Raw genomic sequence first — 14851 nt, forward strand, 5'->3', positions numbered from 1 at the left:
GCAATCCGGAATCGAGTCTGAACTTGATTAAATAAATGGCCAAAGTTGTGGATTGGTAAAGACAGAGTGACAATGGACTTAATGTATTTGTTACATCCTTTCACTTTCTTTTCTGTTTTCCTTGGTTTTTTGCACCCAAACCTCTGACAGTTAGTAGATACTAATGTAAATTGGGACTTGGTCTATGCAAAGGTCTGTGCTAAAAGATCTGTGTTAAAAAGTCTGTGTTAAAAGGTTTGTGTTAAAAGGACTGCGTTTAAAGGTCTGCGTTTAAGCATGACCAGTGTGCCTGTTGTTGCAAGAACTGTGTCAAAACGGTTATTCTTCATTTTGATTTGCGTGTGTATGTCCTTGCTCCCCTGGCCTTGTTGGGATCCAGTGTCCACACACTGAGCATGTATAGAGACCCCAACAAACACTTGCTTGTGGGGAAAAGGTCATTATGGTGACAGGCTTACGGTTACGGTTATGATTAGGAGTAAACTTTTTTGTTTGGATCAGATAAGTACGCTGGAGTGCATTAATGAAATAGAATGAAATTGTTTTACTTGCTAGTTCAAAAATATTTGAAGGACCATCAGCCATTTAATCCTTTTATCATCATCATCCTAAATATTTTTAATGCGCATAGTTTCCTGACTTTGGGGTCACTGAAGGCTCCCACACACTCTCTCTCTCTCTCTCTCTCTCCCTCCCCCCTCCCCCCTCCATCTCTCTCTCTCTCTCTCTCTCTCCCTATCTCTCTCTCTCTCTCTCTCTCTAGAGTGCATAGGACCCATCACACTTGGTTGACACTCGGTATGATCAGCTATGGCTTCCATCTAAGTACCTTCCTCAGAAAGAGGCAAGGCAGGAGTCGCGACCCCACGATGTTAGACGTATCCAGACCTTCACAGTTGGGCACAGCTTAGAGTCCAGTGACGGCATTAGCTATATCTCAATACTTATACACGCTTCTCCACGTTAGGGACAATGACATGCTTGCTGTTGTTTTGGTCGCAGAACTTTCCACACAGTCCATCTGCACTCTTAGTACAAGCCTTCTGGGTACAAGCCTTCTGGGTATCCCTGACGGTGCTCAGCTACGGCTGGTGTTTTTCAGGAGAGACAGAATTCCCCATTTATCTGGTCTTTTGTGGCAGAACAAAAACAAGATATCATCTTATCAGGTCTAAGCTGCAGATGAGAGGCTTTCTAGTAAACACAGAGGAAGCAATATCTTTTCAGAGTGATTAGGCTGATCTAAGAATATGGCTTGACTACACACTGATGCACAGCATTTAGGTTTCTTTATAACTATTTTGATCTTCTTGAAAAATGAAGTACACTGGGGAGGCCAACCCTATGCTGGGAGATCTACTGCCCCACAGAGGTTAATTCCAGTGTGTCTTTAACACACCTAGCTCTGATATTTAGTTGATCATCAAAATCTTGACCAAGGTTGACAAGATGTGTTAGACTAGCTCCAAGTCTAAACTCTACACTGAACGAATCAAATATATGATCCCTTATATATACTATCTACGATCATTTCGATCAATTTTATGTCGCCCCCTTGTGGAGATTTTTCATTACTGTTTAACTGCAAAGTGGCTCTCAAAGAACGGTGCTTAAAGCTGCGAACTTTATTCTAAAATAAGGATAATACGGTGGGGTCTGTGAGATTTCAGAAATTGTTTCACTGAACTCTGAACAACCTGACACTTAAATTTTTATTTATTGCTCTTGTTTTTTGTTTTTTTTTTCCTGTTGCATATGGTGTTTGTAAAAGTACTGAAAAGCCACAAAGCACAGTTCCCTTACACCATATGTATAATTGGGTTACTATTTGCCTGGTCAATATGGTCAGTTTTTAAATTCGATATAATTTAGAGTAATAGAAAGAATTCAGGGTACAACACTGAACAGTAATTAACAATTGTCAAATTAATCTTGGTACTTGACTCGTAATTGTAAGGTTGCCAGTTCTAGCCCCACCACCACCAAGTTACCACTGTTGGGCCACTGAGCAAGGTCATTAACCCTCAATTGCTCAAGTGTATTCAGACATAATTGTAAGTTGCTTTGCATAAAAGCTTCAGCTAAATGCCCCAAATGTAAATAGGAGATGTAGATACATCTTAAAATGTTACAAACGAAGAAAAGAATCAGATTGTTGTCCGAGTGATTACAATGCAATGCTTTGTGTGCAAACCTTTTCAGTTGCGGGAAAAAGCAGACATCTAGCATCAACAAATGGGAAACGTGAGCGAAGTGCGACATCTAGAGAGAACACAGCAACCTCATTGGTCGGAGGTGGGACTTACAGTGAAATACTCATTGCTGATTGGACAAGAGGTAGGGTCCTCATGACCTCTTATGAACTTCTGATGAACATATTTCGACAGCTATCCGTGTCCACTGCGCTGTACCATCTCTTGAGTATACAGGATGAGGTGTAACCTTTCCTGTAGCATGAAAGGAAAATGGCTTTCACATCAGCAATACCTGGAGGATCACCAATGAGATGAAATGCTGCAAAGAAGTGCATCTTGGCTTGGATAACTGTACACATAAAGCACTTTTATTGTATGTTTACATAAACATTGAGTTATATTAGTACCAGACACAATGTTGTGATGCTTTCTTTTCCAGTTCATGGTTGTAAATCAGTCACTAGTCTCTATTAGCAAGCCACTGAAAATACCTCTAAAATATGCACAGTAAAATCACCAGAGGTATTGCACTATTTAAAACAATAAAACTGACTTAAAATACACAAAGCAGGTCCTCTTTTTCTCTTTACCTCTACTCCCAAAGACCTAACTAGTGGTCTCCTGATCACAAGTCATAATAATCGCCTTGATAATAGCTGACAGTTGCTTATGTTGCAGCTCAGGGCTTGTTGCAGGTAGAGGAATGTGTTGACCAGTGCTTGTTAGATATAGTTCAGACAGATTGCTTTTTTTTTTTTTTTTTGCTTATTTGAGGAGCAGAGGTATGAGTAGCTCACATCTCTACTCCTAAAATAAGCAGTTAAAAAAAATTATTTAATATACACCCACCAGCCACTCAAACACCTCTTATATTAGAAAGAGTTTGTAGTCTATAGTCAGTAGGTTGTTGTGGAGATTGTGTTCACACACCTAAGTGGTCAGTTTCTGATCAAAGGAGTGACGTTGATGGGATATTTTTGGGTGGTGGACCACTCTCAACTGACACGTGTGAAAATGCAGCAACACTGCTGTGTGACAAACTTGTACCAGCTCAACATCTACAGTCATGCCACTACCATGTCATCTAGGCAGCTGACAAATTCTACATACCAAGAGTTGGGCTACACTCTGTTCTTGTACACTTACAAGGCCATGCGTACCCAATAAAGAGGGCCGTAAATGTAGGTACAGGGAGTTTTTCATAAAGATGGTTAGCTTTCATCACCTTAAAAATAAGATGAAAATTATCACAGAGAAATGTAGCTGATGGCTGTATATCAGTAGGTATGTTTAGCAGGTTAGAATAAAACAAAATTAGGCAAATGAAATCCTTTTTAATCGCATAAAAATAACATTTCCAAAAGTACGGAGAAAAAAACAACTGAACTTCTAAATGACCTCGTTAATTTAGGTTCTGAATATTCGTATATATGTTTAAAATCATAATCAGTGATTACGAGTGTAAATCAGCCCATGTATGATGTGTATTTGTAAACGTGAGCCCACGGTGGGTACATGCGGACGTCTGTAATGTTACATAACACGCAATGTCGGACACGGTCAGATTTAGGCCTACAGTAATGTGTCCACGTACACCAGTTCATCACGGCCAAGACGCCAAGTGGGACCAGTGTGTTTAACATTACCAGTACACGAATCACGTAAAAAAACAATGTAATCCTTGAACAAAAATGACAAGTTTACAGTGTAATATTCGAAAGCTGCAATATGGGGGGGGGGGGACCGACACGTTGCTACATAACAAGGGTAAGAACTGGCTGTAGCTGCTACAAAACTTCCCACCCGTCCATAACAATAGTTTATATCCCCATTTCCCAAGCGTTAAGGCACGCAGCCGCGTCGCTTCCACTCCGCATTCCCGTCCGTAGACGGTGCAGCTCCAGCCCACCGCTCCCATAAGCGCCCGGATGCGAAGAAGGCAGCAGCGGGCAGGACAACATGGTCGCTTGACTGAGGGCTATGGTAGAGGAGCCTGCTGGAATCTCGCCGCCTCGGACGACGCCAGCTTCCCCGTCGAAGTTTCCTGGCAGCCGGGCTTCCCTTTTCGGACTCATTTCCCACACGTGTAAGTAAGCCGCGCTTTGTGGACTTCGCTGGTGTTTAAATAGCCAAGACCAGCTCGCCAAACATGTCGTTGTGTCCAGCCGTGTGAGAGGTAGCCGAGGCTTGTTTCAACGTGACAGCGTTTCGTTCAGATACCGTAGTTACTTTAACGTGATATACATCGTTAACAACGGAGCCCGTAAGAAGGGGAAATGGTGATTTCGTCGTGTCCGAGTAACCAGTGCGATTTCCAAGGTATTTCTGATGGGAAGTGACAATTATGTAAGAGCCTGTCCCCGTGCAGTAAGTGAGCGTTTACCAAAATCAGGTGCATGCATATATATAAATATAAAGATATAAATTACACGATACCGTTTCTACCGGAGCTGACCGGGTGTCGGTACTTTTATTTGATTCATCGATATCCTGGAGTTGTTAAAATAAAATGAATAACATAAAATAAAAATAACGCCGTCGTTCGGCTCTACGCGTTTAAGGACCAATTCGGTCTGAACAAAGCCGACGTGCGTGTCGACTTTGTTTCCAGTTTCTACCCCGATGGACGTGATGGAGGTGTCGGTGAAATGATTGTAGCTTGTCGTGATTTTAAGAGAGGACGCACGAGTGATCTGCACGTAGACATTATAGGGGTAAAATTTACCCCTGAAGTTGCATTTCAAAGGTTGCGCCAAAACCGTTTCGCTACCACGATAAAATGCATTGCCAACCACGTTTAATGTGTGTCTCGAGCGTGCCACGATCGCTGTCGTTGACTCGTACAAGAGCCCACGCGGAAGACGACATCGTCTTCTGTGGCGCTCACGCGCAGTCACAAGACTACACGCAAAAGGTTTGGGGGATTAACGTTGGCTCGCTCATTAAATCCTATGAGGACCACGTGGCTGGTTGCGCGCCTCCTCCTTCATGCTTCATGATGCCATGCTCATCCTCTGTGTGCACATACCTGAGTGCAGAATCTGGAAGTCCACTTAGCGTGGCATGGCCCACGCTTTGATGGCAGGTCTTGGCACGAACATAAAGAGGCCGACAGCAGGCTCAGTTTAAACCCCTTTTATTTGCACTTTCTCAGCCCATGAAAACAACAACAACAACAACAACAACAACAAAAACGAATGGCTTCACCAGATTTTATGTGAACTTAACAGAAGCTGTTAACGTTGATCAAAGCCCTCGCGCGGCTTGTGCGTGGGGTTGATGGCAGTTAAAAGGTTGGGATGGTCTGGCGGTGACTTATACTTCCAATAAAGGATGAGAGAAAGTTTTCCACAAAATGGCGAGTGATTCATCAGGCACGCTTCCTGTTGCTTTAGTCTCAGTCCTTTCCCCTCAGACTCCCTCTGGGCTCTGAATGCCAGCTCTCCCACCAAAGCTCACTGCGTATCCCTGACAACACTCGTCTCCGAGGCTGGCTCCTCAAGTGGGGGGGAAAGCTGCCCATTTGGCTGGCCTTTCGCTACACCACAGGAACAGTATATCTTTGATGTGTCTGAGGAGTTAAGATAAAGAGAGGCTGTTGTTCAGCTTTGTCTTGGGGCATAATACCGGAAAAATGAACAGAAATGGTCGTAGTTTGTAGTGGTCTGAAGTGAATCGATTATAATTGCCGACTTGTTTTTTTCTTTTTCGTCTTCTTTAAATGGCCACAGTAAGTGAGATATTTTGGTTTGTAAATTAAGAGGATAAAATGATAGAATTGACCCTAAATAAAGAAAATCCCATAAAAGGAAGAGGGGATATGACTTCATTCTTTCTCATGACTAACAAGCCAGAGGAAGTACAGATAGATGCATAATGAATGGAAGTCTATCCATCGGACAATAATTCTTTAATATGTGTTTTTCTGCTTAGTGTTGCATGCGTATTAAGGCTATTTGAATGACCTTGAATAATTGTTTTTCCTGTTGCATGTTCATTGTTCATACTGTGTGCGTAATTCAGTGTTGTTTTCATACGTAGACATAATGTTTTGTATTTGGAAGAAAAAAGTGTCCAAGGGACAATCCCATGTTGTTCTGCGTTAGGGTGTGTGTGTTGGGGGGGGGGGGGGGGGGGGGGGGTGTATATGGCACTATTTGCTAGTGTATTTCTCTTAACCTTGGTGAGACTATTCTTGGCTCATTAGATTTGCAGATTTACAGCCATCTTGGTAAATCTCAGGAGTTCTCTTGCTTCAGTAAGGTTTGGTTTGACAGTTGGAGAACAGATTAAGTGTTCACGTGCCATACATAAATTTGATTGCCACTGCTGTTTTGAGCAGCTGGGAACAGAGAAGCCGCACGATATGCGGGTAATGGGATAAACGGCTGGCCAGGGGTTGGGCGTGGAGGGGTGTGTGTGTGTGTGTGTGTGTGTGTGTGTGTGTGTGTGTGTGCGCGCGCGTGTGTGTGAGCTTATTGTCTTATTGTTGAAATGCCCTTCTGTAAGTCAATTTGAGCTAAAAGAAACTAGTGTCCCTCAGTCCATACTAACTAATTTGTAATTATCGGTGTTGATCATGCTATTCTGGCGATTTTCTGTGACCAGCAGTTAGTGGTTTTCAGTGAGCCCTAATATAAGATAAGGCAGGCTGTTCCTGAGTTTGGTGAACTTCACTGTGATAAAGGCCGAACGTTCCCGGAGGAGCTAAAAAACTGGCTGGAACCTGGCAGGTGCCTGCAGAGCAAGGATCCTCGGGATGCACGTCTTTTTCCTATATCACCACCTCGGAGGGAGAATGGAAGGAGGTTACCCTTAAATAGAAGCTCTTATGTTCTTTGCGCACAGTATAGGTTGACTGTCCTCTGAAAAAACCCGTTTTAAAGCCTGTTAAACAATAGTGGAGCCACTGTGAAAAGTCTTGTCTAAGGGACATGAAAGAAATGCAGCATGCAGTGTTAATAGAATCCCATATCTCGGAACGCTATCAAACGGCGTACTTTTAATGACCGTGGCCTCTGTGTAAAGCCTTTCCTCCCTGTTCCCGCTGTTTATGTCTCCTGCCGTGAAGCATGGGTGGCAATACTGGAAGTGATATTTTCTTTAGAGTTCTCCATTGCTTAAAATGCCTAGGTACTTGTTACTTTTACTTTGCATGTCACAATAACCCCACCGAGTGTGAAGCTCCCTTCTAAGTATAGCGAATTGCTAGGATTAGTCCATGGCTTGATTAGACCAGGGGCGATAGGTGGGAATAAGGGTGTGTGTGTGTGTGTGTGTGTGTCTGGGTGTGTATGAAACCATGAACAGGGACAGCTGGCCAGGCTTTCCTCTGGAAGCCTCTGACAGAACTATTTCCAGCCCCTTTGGGCCACGCTGCCACTCGGGGTAGATAACACCCTGCAAGCACTGTAACGGCAGCCACTGGCCAACATTTGAAACCACTCATGGGTGATTGGTGAGGAATGTTGTAAAATAAAACGTGAACCGTAGCCAAAAAAAAAAAAGTACCATTAATTTATACCTGCCCCAATTGTTTTATTTAATCCTAAGAGTGACGCCTTTATGTTTGAGATGCGCTGGCTTCAGCAGGTTTACCGGAAAATGGAGCACAATGCCCCACTGGGGAGCAGGATTCAGTATTCCCTAAGGAAATCCAAGAGGCGTTAGTGATCCCAAATAGCCAATGAATCAATTCCCCATGTAGTCCTCATCCAGCGGCGTTAAGCGGAGGATGCGTGATGACACAGACATTTTTGGTTTGTGGTGCAATAAAGCCTTTAATATTGCTGCCCTGGAGAAGGGAGAGAACCGAGGGCCTGAGGTTACATGTCTAAGTTCTGCATATCACTTCCCTGTTAACACCGTTTTACGGTGCTGTGCGCAGACGCGCTTCATGCGTTTTCGTCCGTTTCTCTTAAGCATTATAACAAACGTATTAATGTGTTGGTAATAGATATAACTCCCCTTGACAGGTGAATATACTTCTGATTATACATGATCTCTTCCAGTAGTACTGTTCTGTCGCTCACACACACACACACACGTACGTTGCTATGAACTGTTGAAAGTGGAATCCATCATGTTAAGTCTCATTGCCAAAAGTGGGGGCGGTGGTGGTGCTTGTTAGCCAAAGCAATTAACCCGCTGAAGGTTCTGAACATGGGAGTTTAGCCTCGGATGCCGTGGGCTGTGCTGTTTGTCATTTTCCGTTCCAGTGTCGGTTGGTCTTAGTGGCTTTGTTGGACCTAACTGAAACTGACCCCACTACTAAGTCCCGGAATTGTTGACTCACCTCTACTGGCTTAGGGGGTCCAACTTGTGTGTTGTGTGCTGAACCCCACGAACTGATCGGTACCATCCCATAATTCCTGCAGTGTGGCAGGAGTGTGGGAGCCTAATCTGTCACATTTAAGCTTTCATACTGCTTACGATATGTGGGCCGCTTGTAGAATCTTTATCTGAAAATATACATGTTGCACACATACAATCAGGCTGTAGAGAGTGGAGTCAGCAAAGAAAAGAAATGATATCTGCTTACACCCTTCGCTTGCTGATCGACACAGCAAGTTCTCCGGTCTCTGTTTTGAGTAACACGCTTCACAGGAACCCGTGACTGCTCATATGACAGGGACACCTGTTTTAGATGTGACTATGCTTAGCTAAAATGAGGGTGTGCAACACTGCCCCTGAAACACGTTGTTTGTTGTTGTTTTTTTTTTGCCATGAGAAATGGTTTGTTTGTCTCCAAGTGCTGGAGGTTTAAGGGGTAGTGTAGTTGTCTTTGTTGCTCCTCACGTGTTAATGTCTGGGCTGTGAAAGTGTGGCCTACGTAGACAAAGGCTCTGACGATCACGAGATCTGCCTTTTGTAACCCTTCACCAAACCATGTGAGGCCTGTAGCTGAGCCAGTCAACCTCCCTACGCCATATTTGGTCCCACAGCTTTGTATCAGTACAACTGTTGGATCAAAGCTCAGGGCTTCTTGGGTTGTGATTTATAGCTGTATTTGGTGTGACAGTTGAACCCTGTGACCTGATACTGCTTTGGAGAGTTTTGGGATAACAGGACCCTCCAAACCTTCTTTGTCCGGCTTCTCCTGACCGTCCCGCCCAGGGCGTCAGCATGGCAGACGTGACACCGAATCTCACGTGGTAGCATCCCACGGGCTGTCGCTACCCTGACAGATGTGTCAGGACGTCTGGCCGGGTCACCACGGGCAACAGCTGTGACGCTGGCCGGGGGGCCCAGTTTCGGGAGGCTTGGTTATTTCAGGAAGAACGCGAGACGTGTGAATGACGAACAGCTTTGCCAACCTCACTCCAGCTACCTCCTGACGTGGTTCGGATAGCCCGTGGTCTGCAGCAGGAATGAGGGGAGACCGGTTTGCAACCTGGCGGCTGTTTTGGTTTGGAGAGTTTGACAAAGGAGAGGTGGTCTGTGAAGGAGGGGGCCACATGACGAGATCATCCTCATGAAAGGAACAATTGTCCCGGGTACCGAGAGGGAGTGAGCGATGGAGGAATGTGCTAATTCGAGTCAGAAGAAATGGGTCTGTTTTCAGAAGTTTCATGTCTGTGGTTGACACGCCACACCTGCGGTTTACTTCTGTTTTGCCCTTTCATGTCTTTAAAAGGATCGTTATGCTGCCGTTTTTCTGCTCCCCATATTTAATTTCTCACAAACAATGCCGCCGGGTTGCTAATCTGATTGTGTTGTGCCGCGAGAGTTCAGAGCTTATTCATAATGGTGACGGGTTGTATGCCAAAGAAATGTTCCGTCCTTTGAGTTGAGAGGAAATCCCAGTATTCTGGCGTCCTCAAGGGATCAGGCATTTCATAAAGGGCATAATGATTTCTGTTGTTATTGTTCTAGAACAATGCATTGTAGAGGGCACACGATCTGCATCATAGGGATGTCAGCACTCTAAACACTATCCAGTGTCCTTGGTGTGCATACATGCCTTTCCTGGTGTGCGGATTTGCATTCACCAACCCCTCTTGCAAGCCACCCACCATCATTGGCTTACTAACCCACATCATCGTTCCTTCCTGGGCAGAACAATCCAATCAGAGGTGCCGCCTTCCTTAAATGGCTCGTGATTGGCTGGCCTGTTTCTGATGATGACGCTTTCATTTAGGAGGCAGTCTAGACTGCAGTGACAGGCATTTCATGAGGAGGGAGCTGCAGTATCTCGCACCACGTCTAACTCTCCGACCAGACGGTTTTCTGTTCTTTCTCTCAAAGTGCTCCCCCCCCCCCCCTTTCCGCCGAACGGTTTGTTGCGGATTGACCGGTCATTCCGATTCTGTCTCTCCTTGCCATGAGTACATCACATGATGCCATTTTCTTCTTCCTTCGCCATTCGTGTTTTAATTTCACATCCACGCACTCAAGCTGTCATCTTCTTAGTTATTTTCTTTTGACGCCCTCCCTCCCACCCAGAAAACCCCCAAACCCTAAAGAGCTTCTGATTCCTGTATAGTGATGGTGAGTAGTGCAGCTCAGAGTGTACTGTGCTCGGTATGACGTACGAAAGTCTGCCTCCCTACCTCCTACACTCTTCTCTTCTCTTATCCGACCCCCCGCCTCTCGCAACAGGTTCTGATGTCTTTCTGCATGCAAGGGCAAAATATGGGAAGCAAAACTTGCGCGCGAGTGCATCCCTGCATGTGATATTATGGACAGTCTGAGTTAAAAGAGAAAATGGCTTAAAAAATAGTGTGTACAATTTTCAGGTTATCAAGCCCAAATACATGACCTTAAACAATTATGGGGAATTAACATAATCATATCTGGCTTTGCTTTGCTTATTTATTCATTTTTATCCTGAGCCAATTGTCCAGTGTGTTTTCTTTTGTTATTGAAATGTTCTGAGGTGGGCAGTGGGCGTTAAATGACAAACTGTTAATTAAACATGATTGTCGGTGTTCCTTTAATCTGCCCAAAGCAGCGCGGTACGTAATGTGTTGCTGTGCTCGGAATGGAGTGGAGTGTGGAAGAGGGTGAAATGTGCAAGCATGTGTGTGCTTGTTTACCACTCAACTAAGGAATCTGTAGAAGCCTTGTGACTCTCTGCAGTTGTGTAGACGTAGACGTAATGCAGTCCCTTCCTTTCTCACCCCATTTTTCCCAATCCAAGATTAGTTCTTTCCTAAATCCCAGCTTTAATTCATTCCAGAACTAGGTTTAATTCATGTCCAGGAATCTGGCCCCATACGGTCCTGCATGTCCTCTGACACAGGCGTTACGGGTCTTTTATCCCCGTGGTCACCTCTAATTGAAGCACACCTCATGTTACTTTGTAATGGACATGAGCTTTGTTAGGTTAGTGACATTTTCAGGTTTTCCAACAACATATGACACTTCGTAGCTTTGAATGCTTTCCTGTTTTTGGCATTCCGAGGGACTCTTTCCTGTGCAGTGCTTTGGCAAAGATACGCAGAGGGTTCTTGGAAAGCTTTGCGTGAGCCAAACGCAGGTGTCTCCGTGTGTCAGAAGGTTGGTGGTTGCAGTCTTGTAAGAATGACACCCTTGTGGTTCATTGTCGGTGCCCAGTGGCACCTGGCACAGGACTGGTGAGTGGCTATATAGGGTGCACTGGCTACTGTTCACACTGGCTCCACTAGGCGCACACCAGCTGCAGCCTCTGTTCCTTGTTAGCTTTTATACATGTACTCGGAGTGGTTGACGAAGTTAATGTAGGTGTGTCATTCATTGAAACATGGGACCTTAAGTCAGATATTAAGTATTTTAATGTGGCTAGAAATATTTTGGCAGTAGCCTGTAAATTTAGCCATGAGATTTGTTTAAAGTTTTATTTAATCTTCAACTAATACTACCATAAGTATGCTCAGGGACCATGTAGTACCTGGTGTGAGAGCTTTGATTCTAACTGAATAACTTTTTAGAGTTGAAAGTTCAACATGGACTTGAAACTGGCCTGAAACTCCAGTATTCGGGATTTTACTTTGTATTATTCTAATCACAATTCTGTTTTTACATCTTTTTCTGGTTTTAAGGCAACAAAACCTATTGGCCAGTGTAGCCCAGACTATAACACCCTTTCATCAGTTGGCCTTTGAAACCTTCGCCTGTGTGTAAACTGTAAAGAACTTGTACAAGATATAAAGACCCCCCACCCCCATGCCTGGACAGCTTAGATGGTAGGAGGCTGCATATATGGCCCTGCTTCACTAGGCTTATCGCTGCTACATTCCCCACATTTGCTATATCACTAGTAGACATTATTAATGCCATGTTGCTGTTGATGTTCTCCTAGTAGATCCATGCTTAACATTATAGAGCTTGCTTAATGGAAGCCTTTTAAAAGTTTAGTACACTTAATTAGGTTGATACTAATGTTATTTTTAACTGTGTGACTTCAGAATCACCTGAGAGCATTAAAATCCTGTGTACTTGTCTTGGGATATTCTTATGGAAACATTATGGTTCACCTGACTACTAATGTGAAAATGCAACATCCAACCAGCCAATGACAACACACTGTTGCCACATCAAACTCCACAGTGCATTTACGTCTACTTCCTAAAATGTATAAAAACAAATTTAAGTTTATAAACCTGTTGTTGATTGAAATGTGTAATGCATTATGCCCATTGGATACTGTAGTACAATGTCTTCTAAGACCTGGCATTTCCTTGTGATGGTGCTATTGTTGACGAACCCGTTTGTGTGTCAAGGCGTTGTGGACTAAACTGAATAGGCTGCTTGTGACTCACAGCTATTCTGTGCGCTGCATTGTCTCTTTGTGGTGGAGCTGTGCTGGATGTGAAAACAGTCCAAAGCTCTCCCCTGACGCCATCAAAGCCCGTTAGGCGTCAGAAAGGCAACGGGGCATGTGAAGTTGGTACAGCAGGTTCTGTTCACCTGACTCAAGCATGAAACGTGGATTAATGCCTAAAGATTGTATTAGTGTGGCTGGTACGCTATTTACGTCTAACGTTTGACCAAATGGCTCAGGGGTTTGGAATTAACTACAGTAACTCACCAAGTTGATGAGGAAAAATAGGTGATTTGTTCCTGCACCAGTTTACATATCTCACTGTTAGGATGGGATTCGTGTATTACCAAGGAAAGAAAAGAATCCCTGCACCTACTGAATTTGTACACTGAGTTTGTAAGTTAAGAGGAGTTTTCTCTCAATGTTGTGAGGAGAGTTGGTCTCTCACACAGGCAGTTAAAAAGGCCGACTGAAATATAAAAAAATGCAAAGCCAACCATACTAAATAACACCAAAATCAAAGGTGCACGTTAAGGTAAGAACGAACACGAGTAGGAAATGTTGGTTTTATTGGACTTTTTTGCACTTTAGTTCATTACCTTTGATTTTGGTCTTATGTAATATTTGTTTCTGAATTTTGTATACTTTTGTCTTTTTTTTTTTTTTTTCTTTTTTTTTTTGCATTTTTTAAAAAACATTTGTATGCTGTCAGCTTTGGATGGTTTTGTTTTTTGCCCATGCACGCAGTGTGGAGGTTCTTCTGCCCTTTCAGTATTAACATAACGCTGATGTACTGAAGCATTGGCAGATCAGCCAGGTGCACCACGATCTCGGCCACGCAGTGTTCGGGGACTCTCCCCGGGGCCCTCCAGCCCTGTAATGTTGCCTATAATTATGGACTCCTGTTAGCGTAGCTCTCACATTGCTGCTAGGGTTGGGTTGTATTAGAATATAGCAGCGTGCTAACATTACCTGCTAGAATGCAAGCATGCCTCGCCGTGCCCACGGGGGTGTATTTGACACGGGAGTTGCGTTCTAAGGATTCTTTTCCATGAATGTTTGTATTTATGAAAGGTTCCTTGGCTTCATTTTCTTAGGAAGAAGGTTCCGTGTGATCCAGGTCACATACAGTGGCCTGCTTCCTTTGCCAACTCAGGACAGAACGCTGTCCAAGGGAAAACGCACAACCCGAGTCGGATCCTTGACCATTTGAAGGCATTAAAGCGGCTTCAGGTTGTTTAGGTGCTGCGTGAAAAGGTGGGTCTTTAGTCTGGGCCTTTAGTTTGAAGAGAGCAAGAGACTGTGACGTACAGACGGGTAGTGGGAGTTGATTCCAGCGTCCGGGTGCTGCAGAAAACGGTCTCCACGCCTGACTTCCCGTAGTTCACGTCGTGCAAGCACAGCCGTTAAGGGTGCGAGACGTGGTGCACATCGAGGCACAGGCAGGAGGGAGCAGGATCACGTTTGGCTTTGTAGGTGAGCGTCAGGGTTTTGCATCTGATGCAGGCATTTACAGGAAGCCTGTGGGGGTGTGAGAAACGTAGACACTTGGGCAAGACCTGGCGTTTTATAAAAACAAGCGATTAAATATTTTCAGCAGTAAACTCTGAGGTAGGCCCAAACATTTTTAGTGCTCTGCCTGTTTGACAGCGCCAAGCCTGGGAAACATACTGTTCTGTGAAGTACGTGCGACTGGAACTCCTACTGAGAAGTGCTGATGACTGGCATGTTCTCGTTTAAGGAGGGTCGTATCCAGCTGCAATATTTAGGTTCTCAAAGGCCAGTGGTGATGCTTTAAAGATAGGAAAAAAAATAAAGAAAGTGTAATGACCATTTTGGGCATATGGTAGGTGTGGGTAACCACTGATGACCAATGATGGCCACATCCAGAATTATAACGTGTGAGACTATT

The 14851-nt window shown here is 44.2% G+C and overlaps 1 protein-coding gene and 1 long non-coding RNA gene across 4 annotated transcripts in view; one reads left to right on the top strand and one right to left on the bottom strand.

The window, feature by feature from the left end:
• The first annotated feature begins 2560 nt into the window (after window positions 1–2560).
• Window positions 2561–14851, top strand: part of slc20a2 (solute carrier family 20 member 2) — a 30009-nt gene continuing 17718 nt past the window's right edge. For 2 of the 3 annotated variants that reach the window (XM_035521946.1, XM_035521949.1), the window contains exon 1: window positions 2561–4281. The gene's annotated coding sequence lies outside the window, so the exon portion shown is untranslated. Of the gene's footprint in view, window positions 4515–14851 lie in introns of all 3 variants that reach the window. The other variant, XM_035521947.1, reaches the window with a different exon arrangement.
• LOC118240681 lies at window positions 2942–5033 on the bottom strand. The gene is made up of 2 exons (XR_004775552.1): window positions 4632–5033; window positions 2942–4520 (listed from the first exon to the last, which is right to left on the bottom strand). It is a non-coding gene; the product is annotated as an uncharacterized LOC118240681 (long non-coding RNA).

The sequence above is a fragment of the Electrophorus electricus genome, chromosome 23, assembly GCF_013358815.1.
Source record: "Electrophorus electricus isolate fEleEle1 chromosome 23, fEleEle1.pri, whole genome shotgun sequence".
Classification (NCBI taxonomy): domain Eukaryota; kingdom Metazoa; phylum Chordata; class Actinopteri; order Gymnotiformes; family Gymnotidae; genus Electrophorus; species Electrophorus electricus.